At 43.5% G+C, this 13,237-nt stretch overlaps 1 protein-coding gene across 3 annotated transcripts in view; it reads right to left on the reverse strand.

Annotated features, from left to right (window-relative positions):
- The window catches only part of SHB (SH2 domain containing adaptor protein B), a 79,114-nt gene that overhangs the window by 38,085 nt on the left and 27,792 nt on the right, over nt 1-13,237 (reverse strand). The gene's annotated exons all lie outside the window — the stretch shown is intronic.

Consider the following 13,237-nt stretch of genomic DNA (forward strand, 5'->3'; position numbering starts at 1 on the left):
GAATGCTGAAATTTGTGTATGCAGTTAGGTCTTCTAGAGATCATTCAGAAATACAACTCAGATTCAAATACCAACCAAAATGAATTTCAGAGTGTAATTACAAAAGCTGATTAAAAGTTACCTGAGTTACCTCTAGAGAATGCACAACACCAGCAGAAAATGAGCTGGGACAACAGTGAGAACATTAAATGGAAGCAGCGCTGAATGGACCTTTTCTCACCTTGTATTAAGGAACACATATTCCTTTAAATTAACACAGACTTTGTCAAAAAGTAATCAGGTTGAAGCTCAACAGAAGGGAACAGAGCATTGCCATTCTGGTTTCTCTATTCCCTGGATTTTACAAAGCCTTGACTAGATAAAGCTATGGTCACTCCATCTACGTCTGGGGGCATAGCAGAAGACCTCCAGAAGGCCTTCTCCTTGGCCAGAAGGCCTTGGGATTCTGCGAGCTGTTACCTGTGAACCCTGTGTAGAAACAACATAGAAGGTTGGTAAGCTTCAGTGACGAATTTAATTACTTCCAACATGCCAGTTTATTCACATTTTGTCTATGAAAAAAAGTCTTAGAAGTCTTCAGGCGTGTCATTATGCTAAACCATTATCAAGAGTTTTATATGAGCAAGTCAAGACACTTGTGAAGTGTATAAGAGGTGGAAGCAGGGTTGGATGACCCAGGATGAATACAGAGACAGCATCTGATTGCACAAGATTCCAAGTGGCCTTTGGCTTTCCTGTCTGGTGAGGTCAGGAAGAAACTACATCAGTGGCAAAGGGAAGGCTAGGAATAATATGGGTCCATGGCTAAGTGTGTCAGGGTCCCTGCCCTGGTGACACAAGATAAAGAAACAGCAGAGATACTCAATGGCTTCTTCTCCTCAGTCTTCAGTAATAAGATCAGCTCCAGGAACCCCAGACCCTGAGAACAGATAGAAAGTCTGGACCAAGGGAGACTTAGCCTTGGTGGAAGAGGATCAGAATCGGGGCCTAAGGGAAGATTTAAACAAACTGGACATACACAGTAGAGATACAGTGCATCTCTACTCAGCACTGGTGAGGCCACACCTGTGTCCAGTTCTGGGCTCCCCAGTGAATGAGACATGGACACACTACAGAGAGTCCAACGTGAGGCCACAACGATGATGAAGGAGCTGGAGCACCTCTCCAATGAGAAAAAGCTAAGAGAGTTGGGACTGTTCAGCCTGGAGAAGAGGAATCATAGGAGGGGTCTTATCAGTGTAAAGGAATACCTGTTGGCTGAGAGTGAAGATGGAGCCAAACTCTTCTTGGTAGTGCTCAGTGACAGGACAAGAGGCAGCAGGCAGAAATAAAAATACATGAAATTTCATATCAATGCAACCTTTTTCTTTCCTTTTTTTTTTTTTTTTTTTAAACTCTGATAGCAGTCAAACACTGAAACAGGTGGCCTAGAGAGGCTGTGGAGTTTCCATTAATGGTGATATTAGACACCTGACTAGACATATTCACGGGGAACCTGTTCTAGCTGACTCTGCTTGAACAGAAAAAAAAGAACCTGAGCAAAAAAAAACCCCAACCAACAAACAAGCATACAACAAAACACCTACAAATGATGCAAAGACTTAGAACAGCTCTCCCCATCAGTGTATTAACCAAAAGGTCATTCACCAATTCCTTTATCAGCAAGAACAGCGTATCAGGGCAATTGGTCCAAACTATTTCAAAAGTACAGTGAAAGATCTACACGAAGTCAATGGCCTTCTTGCTTGGAAAAAAAAAATAAATTAATGCATTACAAGTAAATCTGATGAAACCTACACTAAAGACAATGATCTAAATACAAGAAGGCAGGTCAGGATGATTCCTAGTTACAAATGATAACCACATCACCACCTTCAAATACAAGGAAAACCTGGGAAAGAGTACCTTAAAGGGTAAGTTATTTGAAAAGACGTGTGCTTTTGACCTGCCAGAAATAAAACAGTCCTTGTTTCAACTACCTTTCTAAGATAATTTTGCTCAATGACATCATGCTGCACTAAGAAAAACTTTCACATTAAGAAAAACACACTGCTGATACTCTCTTGAAATCTCCTGGACATATGCACTGCATTGCTTCTAAGCCACAAATGTGGCCTGCGCCTGTCTCTCTTTCTGTACTGTGAAGCCAGACAGTTTTCTACCAAGAAGAGCACGCTACTGAGGAACAAAGGCATGATTCCACCAAATCAGAGATTTTATATTGATTTTGGAGTGCTAAACACAGTTTATCCACTGGCTTCTGGAGTGTAAGATTATTTTAATAGAGGAGCCTATGCTCAACATTTTTCTTTTACCCACAGAAGTAGAACATCAGTCTGCACAGAAAAGATGACCTCCTAATAGAAGGTTGTAACCTACTATTTCATGCCTTGTGGTCAGGGACTACAATTAAAAAACGTCAAATGTTTGATTCTAAAGAAGAAAACTTTCTCTACAAAAGACCATAACTTCAGGAAATTGAAGAAGTGGAAGAGAGAGTATACATACACACAGATACACAGGCTGACTGACATACATGGTCTTTTTACAGCTTCCTGTAAATTTGCTTGCAAGTCCATCTTTTATGTAATACATTGGAAGCACATTCATGCAGAACAGTAAAATTTCTGAAGTTAAATATAAAACAGCTGCTTTCAATAGCAGGCAGCAAAGTTGATACTGTACCACAAACAATATTAGACACTGATAGCTCAGTGCAGACTTGAATATTTAAGAATAAAGTTTCCATGCAACCTCTAACAATGACAGCTCTGAGTACTAAAACAGTCACTGGACTGACCAGGGAGTCCAAAACTGTATTATTTGTACTTTATTTGAAGGCTGACTTTGGGCACGTAAAAGGTCAAGCATATTTTTCCACTGTGAAAACAGCAATGGCAATGAAAAGTACATGAAGAACACAGTGTGGAAGACTTGTATCTGTTATATATAACAGTTCTCAGTTATATATGTGTTCTCAGTTATATATGTTATATATAACTGTTCTCAGTTCACATTTTAGTACTTTGAAATCCTGATTTATTAATTCTATCTTTTTATCCTCTTACTGCTGATATTTGGAGTGCTTTTTATGGAATTATGCTCATTGGTTAATTAGGTTGTAGAAAAAGAAGCAACTGAAATTTTGAAAGAGCCAATTTCGCTAGCGGGCTGGAAGACACTCACAAGTAATTCTTATTCTCTCGGATTAGCATTATATAACAGAATCAGGCCCCAGGAGCCTGGACACCTTTATAAAACATAGAACCTGACCAGCAAGGTCCAGAAATTGAGACATCTGGAGGACAAGTTCCTGTGATGGATGATGGCTGAACTTCACGTTTTTCTTCCCAGATGGTGAGCAATTCTGACAAAAATGCACGTACAGAAACCTCGAGCACCACTTGACACACAGATAACCTCATGGCAATCTTTCCAGCTGTAAACTTTTTAATAGTCTTAAGTAACCCACCAGCATTACTCACTGGTGCACTGTATTCCTGAGGCGAGCTTGGAGAGAATTGGGGGATATGTTATCAAGAAAACAGCTATGCAGAAAAGCAAAAGAAATTCTGAAGGCAGTGCTACTTGCTTACAGGAACTGTAAAACAAAACGCAGGAGTTCTCCTGCAACAGCTGTGTAAGAAGAAGGTTCCCTGACATTAAGCACTTGTGAGAAAATTGTTGTTTTCTTGTCTGGTGAGAGGCAGCGAGCTAAAGACTCCGTTGGGCAGGTCTGTAAGTGACGGCAGTAGAACCAGAGGTTCCTGCGTCACGGCAGAAACACATCTTGCCTGCCTGCAGCCGATATGCCAAAAGGGAGCCTCCTGTTCAGGCAGATGTGGTAATTCCCCTGCAGCCCTTTAGAGACATGTTATGAGGACAGAAGAAGCACTGGCAACCAGAACTCTGGGCTTTGGATAAGTCCTCATGTTGGCTAATCCTGGTTCTAGCCTGCAAGAGACAAAGCAGGAAACCGGATGAATCCCCTGATTTTTCCAACCCTGCTCTTCTACAGGAAAAGCTTTTCAACATTTTACACACAAGGATTTCGCAGCATCTGTGACAACATAAGGCACACGAGCTTCCTTAACACTCTGACAGCAAACAGTAATGCCTTCATGCCCCACTGAGAGACTTATAGTGTAATTAGACTGTCCTAACAGACCCGCAGCTGTTTTCTCTACCACCAAAATCTTATTCTAGTGAGCCAGATCAGACTATGAATGTAACACACTGGAAATGGTATTGCAATCATGCCATACCAGCTTCTGAAAAGCCAGCACTGACACTTTGCAAACCAAGTGCAAGGGCTCTGAACAACCTTTGTCCTTGACAGGACTGGGAGCAGGACAGGTGACAGAAAGCTGTTGCTGGGACCCTACAGAGCACTTGTGGTTACACTCACATCCAGTCACCAGTACAGAGATCACCGCAGAATTTAAGCTCATACTGGTGGATAGAGCTTCGCCCTCTGTCCTAGAGCAGGAGACAAAACACTCTGCAATGCTCCATGCCCCGATCAATAGCTGTCAGCTGAGTGAACGTGCAATGATTTTTCAGCCCTTTACGCACGCACTTGACTTTGATCAGATGCACAGCCATCTGAATTAAACACAGCAGACCGTTCATTCATTTAGTGCACAGAAACATCTAAACACTGTGCTGGGGGAGGACTGTGCAGGACAGAGCTGTTTACAGAACACACATGTAAGGCTTTCTGTCCTCCTCTCTCTGGACTCAGACTGTGGGTCTCTTGTACACGGTGACACCCCTCCTCCCAAAAGTCAGCATTTGAACAGCTTCAGTCTTAGCGACCTGGATGTAGCTTTCTGCTTACACACAGCAAGAAGGCAGCCTGGCACAACAAACTAAAACCAGCCTGGAGGAATGCCACTGTGATGTTGGTACATTTGTACCACTCAAACCTCCTGGATAACTCCAGCTACAAAAGGTCTTATTAGTACTGAAGCAATTATTTCGGGAAATTACAGATCTTCCTGGAATCGAGTTTTCAAGGCACACAGAAAAATGACACAATTACCAGTGGAAAGGTCTGAATATTTAATTAGAAGCAAGCAAACAACAATCCTTTGCTTTGGTCCGCTGTTTGCATCTCAGTCTCCTGCTGTACAAACACAAGGACCTAAATAGTGAGAGCACTCAGCAGCCGGGGAACAGACTAACCTGTATTCATCTGGGATAGTCACAGCACAACTTTCAAAACGTGGATCTGAACATTTCATGCTCAAAAGCTCCAGAGGGCAGCCTGCAAGGTGTTTGGGGGGCTTGCCGTAGCACTCTGGTTTCTATCAACAGCCCTGGGATAACTAGAAGAGCACCACAATTCATAAAAAAAAAAAAAAAAGAGTACCTGAGAACATAACTCAGGAACAAAGCCTACTTGTGGACAATACGTTGTCATATGTTGTTCTTCACCAGGGAACAGCCTTGTTGAGTTGTTTTTGAACCTCTGCCCTCTGCACACACTGCTCTTGCAGCTTGCAGGGGCGAGTAACCTCTGAGCAGGTCAGCGAGCTGTTTGCACCAGGCCACGCACCAGCCAGTGACTAGCCGCAGGCGTCAGACAGATGCTAATGCAAAGATCACCTTGACAGAAGAACATTTATTTACTCCCACTGAATCTGTTTCCTTTCCCCCTCCATAAACAGGCCAGCCAACTGCTTGCTTTTTTCCCAAGCCTCCCCATAAACATTTCTTTTCATGCCTATCTCAGTAAGATCATCTGGAAACACTTCAGAACCGAGGCTGCAGAGTTCCCACCGTGTCAGCGCAACGTCTATTCAAAACAGAAGCTGAGTTTCACCTCTGCTCAAATTTCACCCCAGACCACCAGAACTCAGGTTGCTTTCTGCTCTGCTCCCAGGTCCAGACTGATGTCTGCAGCTGCTGGGCAGCAGGGAGCACCAACGACCCCCCGTTAACTGTGAGGGCTGTTTTGCTTTTGGACTGAAGCAACTGCTTCCCAGTGCTTAAAAATCCCATTTACCCTGCAGGAAAGGCTAGATAGGGAAAGATCTTCCCTCAGTTTTCCTTCTAAACAGAAGCCAAATGACTCAGAAGTGAGCTGTTTTCCAGGGATGAACAAGAGGTGTTTGCTCTCCTGCTGTGGTTTGAAAGCTTGGCGTAATCCCTCGATGTGAAAAGCAATGGCTTGACACAGCTTGCGCCACGACAGAAATCCTCCTGGACTGCAGGTGTGACTCCTTCCCCCAGGGAAAGGCACGTGGAGCTCCTTCACATCCCAGCAGCCCTGACGAAGTATTCTGCGGGTCAGAGCAAGGGCAAGAGGGGAGAAGTCCCAAGTATCAATAAACCAGCAGCAATAAGCATCCATATCCTTCACAGATACTGTGCTCCAAAATAAAACAGGCAAACATACTCTGCTGAAGACAACAGGAGGTACGTGTTCTTCTTTGGGGGATACCCGGGGGAGTGGAGGGACACTGATTTAAAACAAGGCACAGAGGAAGAAAGCCTAAATCCTGGTGGATTGGAAGAGCAGCAGTATCGTTACCTAAGCACATGAAAACTGCCCTTGGATACACAATTATTTTATGGCAGATGCAATGAAATTAAAAATTAAATTTCACCAGTTCCCTGAAGGCAGAAGTTTATTCTACAAACTCTACCCCCACCCCCCAAACATCCCATTTTCTGTTAAATGAGCCGTGGTTAAAAATTACATCTGACATCTCAAAATTCAAAATTTCTGCAGACTGCATATTTCAGAGGTGCGTTGCTGCTGCTCAGCCAGCTACTCACTACACATTTCTCAGAAAGACCTAAAAGAGGAGAAAGGATGCTCTCTTTATTCGGGGTGGAAGCCCTCTTGGGCACAGAGCATGCAGGCAGAGCACAGCACTGGTATTTCCATGTACAGCTGTGAGCACCGTGGTTATCACTGCCCCGTGAAACAAACCACAGTGTCCCCCCCACAGAATGCTCTAAGGCTAGCACAACCAGAATCAATTCTCATTGAAGGACATTTTAATTCCAACGCGGTGGGTATTTTAAACAGGTTAACACTCCCCGGTGTCAGGGCAGAGAGCTGTGCAGCAAACGTGACTGCTGCTTCCTGCAGTTTGATCAGCCTTGCAGCTCACGGCTGCTGCCAGTGCTCACAAGCCCCTTGCCAGCTCTCTTCAGCCACACCGTCCTATCCCTTGACAGGAATCACCTTGAGAGGTGCGGGGAGTGGAAGGAGAACCCATTCATAACGCAGCTGCAGCTCAGTGCCTTCACACAAGAGAGATATTGTCTTGAATCTCATCAATAAGCAGACTTGGACAGGCAAATAGCTTACTCAAAAGCATGGAACAAGGCAAGCACTGAGCAACAAGCGTTTTAGTGGGCATAAATATGTATCTACGCTCAAGGAGATATTGCAACGTATATATATTATAGATAGAGATATATCCAAATGTGAGCAAAAGTGAGCTGTTTTTTTTTTTAATCAAGAAAAAAATATGTAAATTGTTCCCAATATTTGGAGGTTTAAGAAAACTCCTTTGTCCAGATGTCACTAACTTTTAAACTTGGCTTTACCTGGGAAAACGCGCGAAGTGGATGGAGGCCTCCCTGCAGACCTAACTGACCAGTGATAGAGGGGGGACGACGCTGCTCACAGGAACAAAATAAAGTATGTGGCAGACAGAGACAGTAGATTCTCGTAGCCAGAACCATTCAGATTTAACGAAAGCCAGACAAGGTGTGTTCTCAGCCAGATGAGATGCGCTCTCATCTTGTTTTAGCCACCTGACAGCATTCTCCATACGGAGTGCAGCACTGAGAGAAAGGCTACTGCTCAAAAACTCCTGGAGAAGATTTCTTCCAAGGACACAGAGGCTGCACGGTCAGATTCACAGAAATGTGCATTACACATTGTTTCAAATGAAATATCTAGCCTGTGCATGATTGTGTCAACTGTGATTTACAAAAAAAAAAAAAACACAACAGAAACACGAGCTCAAACATATAGCCTGAAGCTCCCCTGATGACTAACTTCCATTTGAATTTATTTTCTCCCTGTTAGTCATTATTCATAAAAACACCCTGAAAACAAAGAGGAGCCAAAGCTTTGGAAGTGATATCTACTGCAGGAGATCTTTCCCTCTGACCAGGATTCCAGCAAGAGCAGGCACTATCAGTACTTCGTCACACGTTTCCTCCTTTGGCAGGACTTAAAAGCCACACAGCATCTGCATACCAAACAGTCTGTTTTTTCCTATGTGCTGCAAGAACAGCCACAGTGATTAAGTGCAGTTTTGAAAACTAAAAAAAAAAAAAAATAGTGATCAGCTACAAACATCATTTACAGTTTTGCCCACTTTGGCTTGCTTTCCCAAGGATAGTGCTGTTCTAGCTGCAGCCTCTCTGCCCCGTCACCCAAACTGAGCTACTGGCACAGTCCAGGAGCTCTGATCAGTACCTGAGGACTTGTAATGAATCTTGCTGAAAGCAAAAGGCTTCAGATGTAACTACAAATGTTAGAATGTTCAGTGAGCTCCATGCCCAGCACAGACCTGCACAAGCATACAGGAGTCATTAATGTACACAATGAAGAAGGGGCTAGATTTGCTGTTCAGCTGTGAAGACAGAAGTGGTTTTGCTTAGACTTCTACCTCCTCGTGAGCTGAACTGACCAGGAACACTTCTCTGGTGTCATCACAACCCATCATGGATTTCTGCTTCTCCTAATCCAAGGCCTTGCATGAAGTAAAAGACAGCTAACTTGCTAGCACTGAGAAAGCAGCAGGGATATGGACACTGAAAATACTGAGAAAATGTTTCCACTCACCCCCTTGGCAGGTGATTCCTCCACCCATTGAATCAGCCTAGCAAGCGACTGATGGAAAGAGAAACCAGTCCCCAGCATTTCCAAACATCAAGAGCTCGGTACCACACTGTCCAGCTGCTCTTACCCACTACCTCGTGCTTGTTTGCAGACTTATCTGTAGTTGTCACGCTGCTCAGACAACCCCTCATTAGATACTGATTTTTAGTTGAAAGACCAGTCACAAAGAAATCTGTTACTATTGTGGTACTGTGTTTTTTTTTCCCCTTGGCACAATACATTCATACAACAATACAGAACCTGAAGAGGTGTTTGAATGCATGCAGCTATTGACAAAATGCTATAAAGCATACAGTCTATCACATCATCATTCAACAGCGTTTGTGCTTGCACAGATATCTAACAGCAGCAAATAAATCTGACTAGCATTCAGCAGAGCATCATTAAGAACAGACCCCAGTTTTAGGGAAACCAAACCACAGTCATGCAAACACCATTAATCAGCTCTCTTCTTCCCTCTTTGTAACAAAAGCATCACAAATCATGAAGGGTAACATCTGGTATTTTCCACTGAGGTCAGGTCAGAAAGTGCCATGTTATAGAAATCCATTCCAGCCATGATCTTGCTGCGTATGACTGAGTCAACACTTTCTGATAATTTTTCCAGTTACTCTTATTTTCCAGTACATGCTTCTGCACCAGTAACGAGTGTGCATGCAAGCATTCTTAAAGCACAAAACCTCATCCACTGCAGAAGCTGTGTTGGTTGCAGTAAGTCCTATGCAGGGCACACAAAAGCAATGGTAAATCTGAAAGACATTTTGTCCCTTCTCTCCATCTTCTTTTTACTTCAATTGATGCAGCAGAACAAACACCTTCTTGCTCACCTGGCGCTGCATGATGGCCTTAACAACTGCTCCAGCACCTAAGAAAAGCTCACGAGGGCTCAGGTCTGTCATCATATTTTACTGTTTTGCAGTCCATCCCAGACAGATGCAACAATTTGACAGACCTTCACTTTTTCCACTCCACAGAAAATGTATGCAGAATTGAAAACAAGTCCTGATTTTCTCGAGGCAAGACTTATTTCCCCAGAGTTTGCCTCGTTTGTTCTTAATTGCTAGTCTGACCTATAATGGCACCAGTTTTGCATACCTACATCCTGCTTCATAATGCCAAGTTGTATGCCAACTCTTCCACTCCGTGCCACCGACAGGTGACAACACTGAGCAAGGCAAGACCAAGAGCAAGTTCACACCAAGCTCGAGTATCCCCATCTTCTTTTCACACAGGTTGATAGTGCTCAAGAAATCCAGTCATGGTAACACAACACACCGCCAGGTACCAGAGCTTTGTTTGGAAGGGATGACAGAAACAAGTGCACATAGCAGCATATCAGCACAGACCAAAAACCTAAGAGGGTTGTCTGCCCCCAGCTAGAAAGGGCAGGCTGCTCCTGCAAAGAATAGCCTCTAATCATTTTAGCAACCACAGTGTCAGTGAACAGCTGAGCCTGCATAGGTACGTTAGCACCTCCAAAAGAACCCTGTCAAGCAGAACTCTTCATAGACAGAAACCAGACAGGGCAAGAAGCTGTATGTTGTGTTGCAAGCCCACATAAAATGCACAGAGCACAAAGGCTGGGTTTCTGAACAGTTCCTGCTGAAGTTATAAGCCCATTTTATGACACTACTGTGAAGCCGTATTAAAAAGCTGGTACACTGATGCAGCAAGACGTTCAGCCTCTGTTGCAAGCAGGAAGAACTGTCTGAATCTTCAACCCTCGTTTACTTTTAAGGATAAGAAAATCTCCTTTGGTTTGGGTTGCAAAACCAAAAAAGATGCAAATTAACAGCTGATGTCAGAACAGACTCCATTTACCTAAATATGCCATTCTTGTTTTGCCACTACAGAACTTGAGAGTTTGGACAAAAAGCCAGCAGGCAAAAAAAAAGAAACAACTATCCATTTACCAGTAAGCTAGGCATGTAAATGACAAAATATTACAATTTGAAGAGGTATCATCTTCCAAGAAGTATTATGTTATCTTCACCACATGCTTAACTAGTACATAGCGTACCAATTTGTTTTGCTCTAAGCTGGCTTAACATTTCTGTACAATATAGTGAAAAAACATAGTTACTGGAATGACAAAGAATATAATATGAAGGGATAGTAGAGAATACTTCTGAGAAAGAAAAACTTCAACACTTCAAAAAAAAGCTACTCCCAAGAAAGACCTTTGTCTTCAGCACAGCGAGCTGAGACAGAGGTACAAATTCCTTTTCACCTCATAGCACAGGTAATGTCCACCACTTTTTTTGTTTGTTTTTAAAGAAAGTCAAAGCTAGAGCAGAGGTATTTGTTACCAGAGTTGTAATCCTGGTACTAAGGTACTTATGAAAATGCTGCTCTCACACATTTTCACATGGGCTTCGAGTCTAGTAACCACGCTTCCTTTTGCTAAAAGCCACTTCTCAAGTAGCTTTTTTTTTCAAGTAGAAAGATAATAGTAAAACTAAACAATGAAGAACTGAAGGATCATTTCAGTGAGTCAAGGGACTGTTGGAAGGAGATGTAGAAGTGCTGCCAGTCTCCTATTTTGCTTGAGCATCACTGTTCCAGCTCCAGTTATCAAAACCTTGTAATGCTCAACCACAACAGCTCGCTTCTCTCTCAAGCTGCTGACCCTTCACGTAACAAGCCCTTTGTTTTTCTCTTGAGAACTGTTCCAGAAGAACACCAGGATCTCGCTAGGAAGATCACGGGCTGACCTTAGAAGTCAGCAAGATATACCACTGATGTCCTCCAGCCAGTACAGGGTAACATCCTTCCCAGCCAGAGCCTACAGGGAGAGCTTACAGTGCTCCCTTCATTTCTCTGCCGACCAGAATGGCACCAGTCAGCTACATTTCCTTCATATTTCCAGCTGGAGAGCTGCCAGAGTTCCCACCAACATCGTGAAGGCATGCATGTGCTGGCCCAGTGCAGCCTCTCCTCAAGCTGTATCTCAGCAGGTTGCTTCTTTACGCCTTGCAAACACCAGTCTTGTCTTTCCAGGGATTACGTTCAAAAAGATCAGTGCTAGGAGCACAGCAGTGCAGTAGCAAAGCTGAATATGTACTCAATCCAAACAAAGATGTATATCCCATAAGCTGGAATACCCTGGTTCCCAAAGCTGTTTCTCAGTGTCACAGAATAGCTGACAGGCCAGTCGCAGGGTGTGGGACAAGTGAGAACCTCAAGAAGTCACCTTGTTCAATCTGCTGCTCTACGCAGGGCCAGCGACGTGGCCAGGAGAGGTTACACAGGCTCTGTTCCTGCCACCCAGTCATGAAAGCTCTCTCATCTTTGTAGCCAGAAGATTTCCAAGATTTCCAGTAAATTCAGGCCTCGTCAATTCTTCTCACTGTAGGGTCACAGTTCTCTTGTGTATTTTTCAAATACCAGCTGCTAGAGTTGTAAAATGACCAGTGCTCTTGGGCTGCGTGGAACCTCGGTGCTTCTCGCACTGCTGCCAGGAGCATCCCTGCAGCTCACATCCAATGTAAAAGAATCACCGCTCTGAAGTAAAGCTGACTGAAAATCTGCAACTTGTCAGAAGGTGAGGTGGAAGGGAAAGACGGAGTGGGGAGACCCGTGTTCAAGTCACACAGGTACCAAGCAAGAAGCACCATCGTATGTTACAGCCATTGCTCACATCAGGAAAACAAATAGGTTGTGTCTAAGTAGCCCTTTTGATCAAAGTGGCTTAAAACTAGTGCTTTGTATAAACAGAACATGATGCAGGGAGTCTTTCAAACTGAGGGCATGGGTTTAGTAGCATTTTGAGCTTGATGGCTTGTCTTCCCCAGCCACCCAAGCACTCACTCTCTCACTTTGCTTTCTGCAGAAGAACACAAGCCAGATTCGTCAGACACTAAACAAGTAAATGTCAAGAGTTAAGTTTCTTCCACATGTACTCTCAGTCTGTAATGATGCTGACATACCTTTCCAAAGTTCGGGATACCTTGTTCCTCCTACTTTGTGCAAATGGTTGTGTATTAATGGGAAGTGACAGAAACCCCAAAGAAGTTAATTTACATTTCTGAAGTAAGGCTTGTGATTCGCGTCTTACCATTAGTCCGTTTCCAGACTGCATCTACTCATAAGGAGAAGATTAAAGCGTAGAAACAGAAGAAAAAAAAAGTTATTTCAATCTTGGTTTAAACCTATTTCGGGCAGTATATTTTTGAACTGAAACTAAGGCAACAAAACCCTGTGCATCAGAGCTTAACATTCATTCCCTACTATAAATTAGGAGCAACAAATTACCACAGGCTTGGTACCTTTGCAATTCTGACTCCAGTGTTGAGTCCTGGCCCATAAATCTGATGCATGGAATAGCAAAACACTTGATCCCCTCCTAATTCCAGTTCC

Source organism: Aythya marila, assembly GCF_965140915.1.
Source record: "Aythya marila genome assembly, chromosome: Z".
NCBI classification, from domain to species: domain Eukaryota; kingdom Metazoa; phylum Chordata; class Aves; order Anseriformes; family Anatidae; genus Aythya; species Aythya marila.